The 9,620-nt window shown below is 37.8% G+C and overlaps 1 pseudogene; it reads left to right on the forward strand.

Moving 5' to 3' along the window:
• Positions 1-6,625, forward strand: part of LOC137658275 (DNA/RNA-binding protein KIN17 pseudogene) — an 88,707-nt pseudogene extending 82,082 nt beyond the window's left edge.
• The last annotated feature ends 2,995 nt before the right edge of the window (positions 6,626-9,620 follow it).

Raw genomic sequence — 9,620 nt, forward strand, 5'->3', positions numbered from 1 at the left:
TCAACCTTTCCATGACCCTCATAGCTCCGCTGTGGCATCATGCGGAATGGTTTCCGGACCTCTTGCAACTCCTGACGGAGTCTCCAAGAGAACTCCCTACACCAGGCACAAAGACAAAATTAATACGATTTAACAACATAACACAAGATGACATCACCAGAATCATCAAGAGAGCAAAGAAAACAAACTGCACGATCGATCCTATGCCAATATCTGAAGTAATTGGAGAGAGAGACTTTTCTTGTCTAGCCGAATTAATAACGAGAATAGCAAATGCAAGCATTGATGAATGTAAGTTTCCTAAATCTGAGAAAATGGCTATAGTCACACCAGTTCTGAAAAATGCACTGGACTACCAGGAATTAAGCTCATATAGACCTATTTCAAATCTATCCTTTGTCTCAAAAGTGCTTGAATATGTAATTCTTGAATGACTAGTCAGCCACTTGAAGTAATAGAAGCTTTGCCTGACAACCAATCTGCTTACAAAAAACTATACTCTACGGAGACAGCCATCTGCTCTGTTGTAAATGATATGCTAGAAATGATGGATGAAAATACATGTGGTATCTTAATACTGCTCGATCTCAGTGCTGCTTTTGATACAGTGGTGCATGAACTGCTAATAAATGATCTATGGTCCATCGGCGTCGAAGATCAAGCCTTCGAATACCTAAAAGACTACTTGATTGGTAGAAATTACTGTGTACAAATTGGAAACTCTCATTCATCATATGAACCCTTAAACAGAGGGATACCCCAGGGGACTTGTACTTGGCCTAATCTTATTCTGCATCTATACTATTGGTCTATCGAAAATACTACAAAGGTATGGCGTGAAGTTCAAACTATTTGCAGATGACAAACAATTTTACTTCTCCATAAATGATATACATGACACTACTGAATCTCTAAACTGAATCTCTAAACCGAATCCTTGATAGTGTTAGAGAATGGATGACATTTTAACAACTAAAATTAAATGAGAACAAAACTGAATTCATGGTGGTGGGCAAGAGAAACAGCGTGAGAAACTTAGGTGATATTCAAATGAACATGAATAATGACTCGGTGCCGATATCTAGTAAAGTTCGAGATCTAGGTGTATTTCATGATTGTAACCTGTCTCTAAATGCCCAAATAAATAATGTAATAAAAACTGCTGGTTATCACCTAAGAAATATTGTGTCTATAAAAAAGTACCTGGATGAAAATTCTGTAAAGAAACTTGTGATAAACTGTGTTATTACCTGGATTGACTACTGCAACTCTATCTATTACAATTTACCAAAAGTGCAACTTAAGAAATTACAAAACATATAAACAGAGGAGCAAGACTGATAAAAGGTGTCTCACCTAGAGAAAGGATCACCCTTATACTAATCGATTTACACTGGCTGCCGATTAAAGCGAGGATTGCATTTAAAATATGTACAATAACCCACCAAGTTATCAGAACTGGGTGTCCAAAATAAGAGAACTGCTTTATATTGTGCAGCCAACAAATTGTGTCGACACGAGAATAGTTACAGATGGCTTCAAACTGTTGGAACCTAGATTTATGTCTACTTCAGGCTCCGGAGCCTTTAAATATGCGGCCCCGAGACTATATAACAAGCTCCCGTGAAATATTTGAATGATTGAAGACATTAAGGCTTTCAAGAGGAAACTGAAGACTTTCTTATTTCATGAGTCCTTTAACAGTGACGATTTAAGAGTAAATGAACAATACGCGATATGAAACGTTAAATACTCTGAACGAACAAGGTAAAACGACAGTGGAGGTCCTGTAGAGAGTGGGGTTCCCCTGCTGTATGGGGCCGGAAAAGCAGCCATCAAAGTAAAGTAAGTAAGTAAGTAACATACTCAAACAACCACATGCCAAGATATTCCATAAAGCCATAGCTTTGCTACGACTTCACGCCTGGAGACTATCCAGTATCTCCTCTCTCAGAAAGGATTTTCGCAACACGTTGCAATCAGGATGTCTGGACACCTGCGAAAGTCATCTGCAGCAGTCTACCAGGCAAAGTGGAAGGTCTTCTGTGGTTGGTGTTGTGGAAGGGGTATCTCTCCCCGATGCTTTATTCCAGCAATAGCGGAGTTCCTCGCATATTTGTGGGAAGAAATGCGCCTCTCAGTCTCAGCAGTAAAAGGCTATCACTCAGCCTTAAGCCTCGCCTTTAGACTGAATGGAATGGACATTTCTGCATCGCTAGAACTTTCCTTACTCATACTGTCCTCTGTCTGGAGTGAAACCTCCTCCATGGAACGTGGTTCGAGTTCTCAGGTCTCTTAAGAGACCTCCCTATGAACCATTACGCCAGACAACAGATCGCCATCTAACTTGGAAGATGGTATTCCTGCTAGCTTTGGCTTTGGCCAAGCAAGTCTGTGAACTCCATGGTCTCTCACACGACATCGCCCATTCAAGGGGATGGGTAGAGGTAACGTTCAGCTTTGTCCCTGAGTTTATAGCCAAGACTCAGAACCCGGGAGTAGCGGATCCTTGATTTGACTCCTTCCGTATTTCGAATCTTCGTTCTGTAACAGATGACCCTGATCATCTCTTACTCTGCCCAGTGAGGAGTTTGAGGCTGTACCTTAAGAGAACAGCCGCAGCCCATTCTCGTGGGCCTGCACTCTTTGTCAGCACAGGAAGAACCAAGAGGAGGGTCACCAAGAACACAATCTCAGCATGGATTCGCAAGGTCATAGATCATGCACTGAATCCAGACCCTCCTTCACGTCGCCCCAGAGCTCATGATGTCCGGGGCGTAGCTATGTCCCTGGCATTCAAGAGGAACTTCTCAGTGACGCAGGTTCTTCGGGGTGGGGTGTGGAAACGACAAACTACATTCACATCCCACTACCTGCAAGATGTGACCCACAGGAGACTCAATATGTTATCTATCGGTCCAGTGGTGGCTGCACAACAGCTGGTATAATACCTCAAGCTCCTTATTGGACAAGTAGCAGAAGGTTGAGGGCACTGTTACCCGGTTTTAGTCTGCGTGAAAGAAAAGGTTTGACTGCCTCTTATCCTTTTCTTCATCCTCCCCTCTCTTGGGGAAAGCAGCATCATGGGCTCTCTGCACAAGCTGACCTCAAACCACTGCAGGTTAACCATGCTCCCTTGTGTTCCTAGTATTAAACTAATACTGTTGCATCCCAATACCCTGGCGAGGTGGTATTGGGAAAGTCTTGGTTACAATAGTTTTTCCTACTGAAGACTCGGAATAACTTTACCTGGACGGTCATACTTCTTTATATCTCAGCACACGGCTTGCGTAGGCAGCAGACCTTTCGTAGCAAGGTTTTAGCAAGGCGCAGGGATCCCTTATTTTTGAGTACTACTGTACTATACTCAGATAAGGAATCCCCGGGTAAAAGCCGAAAACCCAGATTGGCAGTGACGTCCACCCTTCCTAATGTCACCCCTAAATGAATAGCGTTGGTTTGTATTTTCGTTACAGAACAAAAGACAAGTTTGTAGATAATTTGTATTTTTCCTAATGATACAAACCTTAGCTATTTATACAAACTTGCCCGCCAGCCCTATCCCCCTTGAAGTCCTACCTCTAAGCAAAGTGAGCTAAATCACCGATGTGTGAGTGGGAGTGGTAGCAAGCTACCCCACTCCCTACCCCCGCTAACTAGCGGTGTGGGTAGTTAACCCTCGCTAAATTTTAATGGCTCGTCATTTTAGCTACGCAGAAAGTAATACCCCTAAATAAATAGCTAAGGTTTGTATCGTTAGGAAAAATACAAATTATCTACGAATTTGTCATTTTTCATATACCCCATACAGTACTAGCATGATACAAATACTGAGTCCATAACTGTTCACATTATCATTACTGGTATATTATTTTTATTATTATTATTATTATTATTATTATTATTATTATTAATAATATTACTGTATTTTTGTTAGTACAGTACTAGCAAAGCTACAATCCTAATTGGTAAAGCCGGATGGTACGAGTCCAAGAGCTCCAACAAGGAAAAATAGAAAGGTTTTCTTCAAAGTGGTAGGTTACTGAACAGTCATGATTCTGTCATTTAGATCTACAACACCATATTCTATTTATATTACCCGAGTATTAATTTTTTTCTTTTATATTCAGGCAAAAAAACTAAGCAAAATGGGGAAGACGGAGAAAGGAACACCGAAGGATTTGGCAAACAAAATGAAAGCCAAAGGCCTGCAGAAGCTTCGCTGGTATTGCCAGATGTGTCAGAAGCAGTGTCGCGACGAGAATGGCTTCAAGTGCCATACCCTGTCAGAGAGTCACCAGCGTCAGCTGCTGCTTTTTGCTGAAGACCCAGACAAATATCTTGATAGTTTCTCAGAAGAATTTATGGAGGGTTACACTAGCTTACTCAAAAGACGGTTTGGAACCAAACGTGTGCATGCTAATAATGTATACCAAGAATACATTCAAGACAGAGACCACGTACACATGAATGCAACCCAGTGGGAAACACTGACAGATTTTGTCAAGTGGTTGGGACGTGAGGGGTACTGCGTTGTTGATGAAACAGAAAAAGGTTGGTATGTTGCTTATGTGGACCGTGATCCTGAAACTATAAAAAGGCAGGAAATGCTTAGAAAGAAGGAAAAGTTTGAAAAAGATGAAGAGGAACGAATGCAGGAGTTTGTAAACAGACAGATAGAACTTGGACAACTAAAAGGAAAGAAAGAGGAAGTGGTATATACTGAACTGAAGCAAGATGAAGAGGGTAGAGCATTGGGTCTTAATTTAAAACTAAGTACAAATAAATTGCCCATAAAAGCGAAGGCAAATGTAGTCAGTAATGTGCTTGAGGCAACATCTAGTAAAAAAAGAACTCATATGCAAAGTAAAACTGACTCAAAGAAACAACGCACTGCATTAGAAGAAATTATGGAGGCAGAAATGATGGAGAAAAAAGCAAAAGAAATGGTAGCCAAACAGCTTTCTGCAGAGAAAGATGTTCGAAAAGAACGCTCTTGGTTACAGAGGGATATTGTTGTGAAGATTATCTCAAAAGATCTGGGGTCAAAATATTACAAAGTGAAAGGAGTTGTTAAAGATATTGTTAATGGTTATGTGGGGGTGATTAAACTTTTAGAATGTGGAACAACTCTCAAAGTTGACCAGGCAAAATTAGAGACTGTAATTCCTTCTCCTGAGAGGAAGGTTCTCATTCTCAATGGGAAATATAGTGGTAAGGAAGCCATTCTTAAAAAGATCAACGAATCTTCTTTTAGTGCAACGGTAGAGCTGAAAGATGGAAAAGTTTTGAGTAGTCTCCCATATGAAGATTTTAGTAAACTTCACATACCTTGAATTTGTTGTCGAATGTAATGGTATAGCCCTTAAAAGATAGCTAAGTGTTTTAGGATCTGTGACTTAGGCTACATAGTAGTATATAGCAGATTTTTACATTTGATATCTAGTTCAAAATTTACTTGGCAAAAGCAATGTTTTCATTTATATGTATCGCAACAAATAAAATCATCAGATAAGAGAGAAGCCTGTGTGTATGTGAGTACAAATCATAATTTTTCCCATACCCTATTGCTGATGCAGGTTATGAATGATTCTTGTTATAAGTAAGATAAGAATTCAAAGAATAGAAGGTAATTATCTGTCTTGCATTATTTCCGAAGAGACCAATTTCCACTGTAGGAAAAAAAACCAAAGATATTGTGCAATCCATAACATATACCTGTATATAAAATCATTCTGAAGAGATTGTAATTATCTCTATGCCTCCTGAACGGCTTATTATTAATCAGGAAATATAGTAAGCAATTTTAGCAATGTGCTTACTTGAGGTTGTATTGAATGTGCATATGGCTTCATTAGGTTCATTCGTGTGTGCAATTTCCCTATTTTTCCACCAATTTCATGTGATTATGGAGACTGACTCTTAAGTAAGAAGCTTTGGAATCTAGCAATCAGTTTATGTAAGTTGTTTATCTTAAATATTTTGGCTCAATTTAGGAAATTCCTCGGATAATTTTTGATTCCTCTAGTGGTGCTACAAACAATTTTTAAAAGTAGAGAGCTTCTTACACTTTTTCACTATCAAGCATGACATCAAGTTAGATTTGTTGAAGAATCTGCGTGCCATTCTTTCGTAAGAATTGGGTGGAGATGGTTCAGAGATTGTAACCACACAAAGGTTTTGATCTAAGAAGCCTAAAGTAGATTCAATACATTGAAAGTAATTTTTAAGATTTAAAATAAATATAATTGTACGAGTTGCTTGGTTATGGTGATCTGGGATGTGTACAGTGTAGGGTATTTGAAGATATGTATGATACTAAAATTAGAAAAATTAAGAGCTTTCATATTACCACGGTTAGTACTGCCAATGTCTTGCTATTTAAGAAATCCCAGATATGACGTCTGCATATGGGTGCTAAGATGTACCTGACTCCTAGCATAAATGAAATTTTTATGAATTAGGATAAAAACAGAAGCAAAACAAAATTTATTTACAGTATTCGAGTCATGGCAACAATATTGAAGATTCTAGACCTATGTAGCATTAAACAAATCCATTCATTGTTATACGGTGACTTGTCAATGATTTTTGTAACTCCGTTTCTCTGTAACATAAGTTTAGAAAAGATTTTTGTTCCATAACTGGAATACAAACCAATGCTATTCTTATACTCTAGTAGCACTACTAATGGCTTTGTATGCAATTGTATATCCAGAGTTAAACTCTTCAGGAATCCACTAATTGAAGGTCCAGGAACAATCTTTTGTTGGTAACATATTTCTCACTGACGGCGAGATAGCCAAAATGGCCACGCCCCTTTTGGTCATTGTACTGCCATCCGCTGCAACTATATCTCCGGAACTGTTGGACATAGGAGGCTGCTTGACCACTCAAAATGTGCAGAATGGCCACATTATGGGGAACAGCAACACACTTTCATATACAAAAGTCAATGGTTTTTAACAATTACCAAAAAGCAAATTCAGCATGAACTGCAATAGGTGTATATGTTTTGTTAACTGTTTTCTGATGACATTATTTTACTTTTGATCTCGCTTACTTTCATTAAAATATTGTTCTTGTAAACATTAACAGGAAAATTTTAGCATAAGAAATTTTCATTACTTAGTTACCAGTTTTATATAAATTACTATAACATGAACTCCTACAAGTTCAGTTGGCTATGTAGATTTTACAAGTATTGAAACTGTTATTTTTCCAGAACTAATAATGGTCATACCAAATTCCTTCTGGCAGCGTAACAATCTGATACTTTTTTCATCATCTCAAGATTAAACTTGTGCAGTAAGGCATTCAAGTTCCATCAAAAGCCACAAATCTGATAATCTGAGGTCAAAAAGATCGGTGAAAACTAATAGTGAGCCAGTTGTTCAAATAAAGAGTGAAAAAGTAGAAAACAGTGATAGATATGTGGCCCAAAGAAGATGGGAGAAGAGTAATAGTTACAGTAAGTGTAACAGAGAAAGTAGTTTTGTGATCTGTGGCAGAGGGTGATATATATCAGGTGTTGTATCAATTCTTAGAATCTAACTGAGCAGTATTATTCTTAGATGTTTTAAACATTATGAAGGATGAAGTTAGGGCAAAATTTTATTTTTCTGGATGTTTCTTTAAATTTGTGACTTTTAAAATATTAGGTGTGATTCTCGACTGCAAATTTACTTTTGAGAAACACATTAGGTCTGTGTCTTCTTCAAATGCACAAAAAATTGTCTTATTGAGAAAGTCTTACAAGATTTTTGGTGATCAGTCTATTCTGAAGAAGTGTTTTAATTCTTTCATTCTACCTTGTTTTGTTATTGTTCTCCTGTCTGGTGTTCAGATGCTGATTCTCATCTTAATTTGTTGGACAGAAACTTACGGTCTATTAAATTTCTTATTCTTGATCTAGATATTAATCTTTGGCGCCGTCTTTCAATTAGTTCATTATGCATGTTGCATAAGATTTTCCATAACTCTGACCATCCTTTACATTCAGATCTCCCTGGACAATTCTATCCTGTTCGTAATACTAGGCAGGCAGGTAATTCTAATATCCAGGCCTTCTCCATCATGAGGATCAAAGTATTCTGGAAGTTTTATTCCAGCTGTGACTAAGTTGTGGAATGATCTTCCTAATCAGGTAGTTGAATCAGTAGAACTTCAAAAGTTAAAAGTTGCAGCATATGTTTTTATTTTGATCAGGCTGACTTAAGTCTTTTTATAGTTTATATATGAAATATCTGTTTTGAGGGTGTTAATAGTTTGTACTGTATATGACATATCTGTTTTGACCTTGTTGCTGTTTTTAGAATGATTTATTGTTAATTTTTTCTCGTCATTTATTTATTTCCTTATTTCCTTTCCTCACTGGGCTATTTTCCCTATTGGAAACCTTGGGCTTATAGCATCTTGCTTTTCCAACTAGGGTTGTATCTTGGCTAGTAATAATATTAAAAATAATAATAATGATAATAGTAATAATAATACAGCTGACATGTTTTTGCTGCTAATATGTATTATCTTGGGAATTTCTTGCAGCAATATTTGTTAAAGTATACGAGACAATGTGATGCATTATCTGAAAATATTGATCGATAAATTTGGCAGCCACAATTGATTTCAACAGCAAACATGTTTATGTTGATTTCAAAAGTAGCTATTACAGTAATACCCACATCCATTTTGTCATCAATGCTAACTCTAAACAGATCAGCATTTAGATAACAGGTGTACCAAAGACCTGCTACTCGAGTACCTCTGGAACACTTATATTGATGACAAACTAAATTCACAGAGGGCTTATTCCAGCTCCCTCCTGCACACTAACAACACAAAGACTGTGCGCTCATCTGAAGAGTCTGGGCCACAGAATTGTGTACTGAATCTACTCCATGAATGACAGAATTACGAGTTTGGCCTGGATGAAACATATTGCACAAGTGAGGATGTTAGTTTCAGTGGACTGCTACAGATCACACAGCCCCCAACAGTGGATGCAGTTTATGAAGTACTTATTTCCAAACACCAATACAGATGAATGGTTATTGAAGTTTTGTACATTGTCTCAGTTTATGCATTATTGCATAAGTCCTTGAAGAAGTAAAAATCATTCATTGTATCTTGACACAAATTGTCCACAACTTGTCAAGGTCAAGATAGATAGACAATGACACAATAAACTTACCAAGGTTGTTGAAGGAATCATTGAGATGACTAGACAGGGTGAATCATTTTGCCTTATGGAATCTTCCTAAAGTATGAGAAAGCTCATGTGGTACAATTGCTGGAATGGTGTAACTTGGAAGACACGGACGATAGTGAACTGAGCCTACACCATGAGTTTTCCCAAGTTTTCTGAAGACTGGCCATGATTGTGTAAAGGGGAACTGGTCAATCAACTTCCACAGAAGATGAGGCATGTAAAGACTGATGTTCAGGTGACTTCATGGCACTGAAATGAAAACTACGGATGAAGACACATTATTTGTTATGTTTATAGAAATTATCAATCAAGTAATTGAAACAAAAGAAGTTCATTCAGAACAAATCACTATAATCTTTAGGTCTGTCTCTCAGAAACTGTGTTGAGCTTGCAATGTTCTGGAGCTCTATGT

This window comes from Palaemon carinicauda, chromosome 19 (assembly GCF_036898095.1).
Source record: "Palaemon carinicauda isolate YSFRI2023 chromosome 19, ASM3689809v2, whole genome shotgun sequence".
Lineage (NCBI taxonomy): Eukaryota > Metazoa > Arthropoda > Malacostraca > Decapoda > Palaemonidae > Palaemon > Palaemon carinicauda.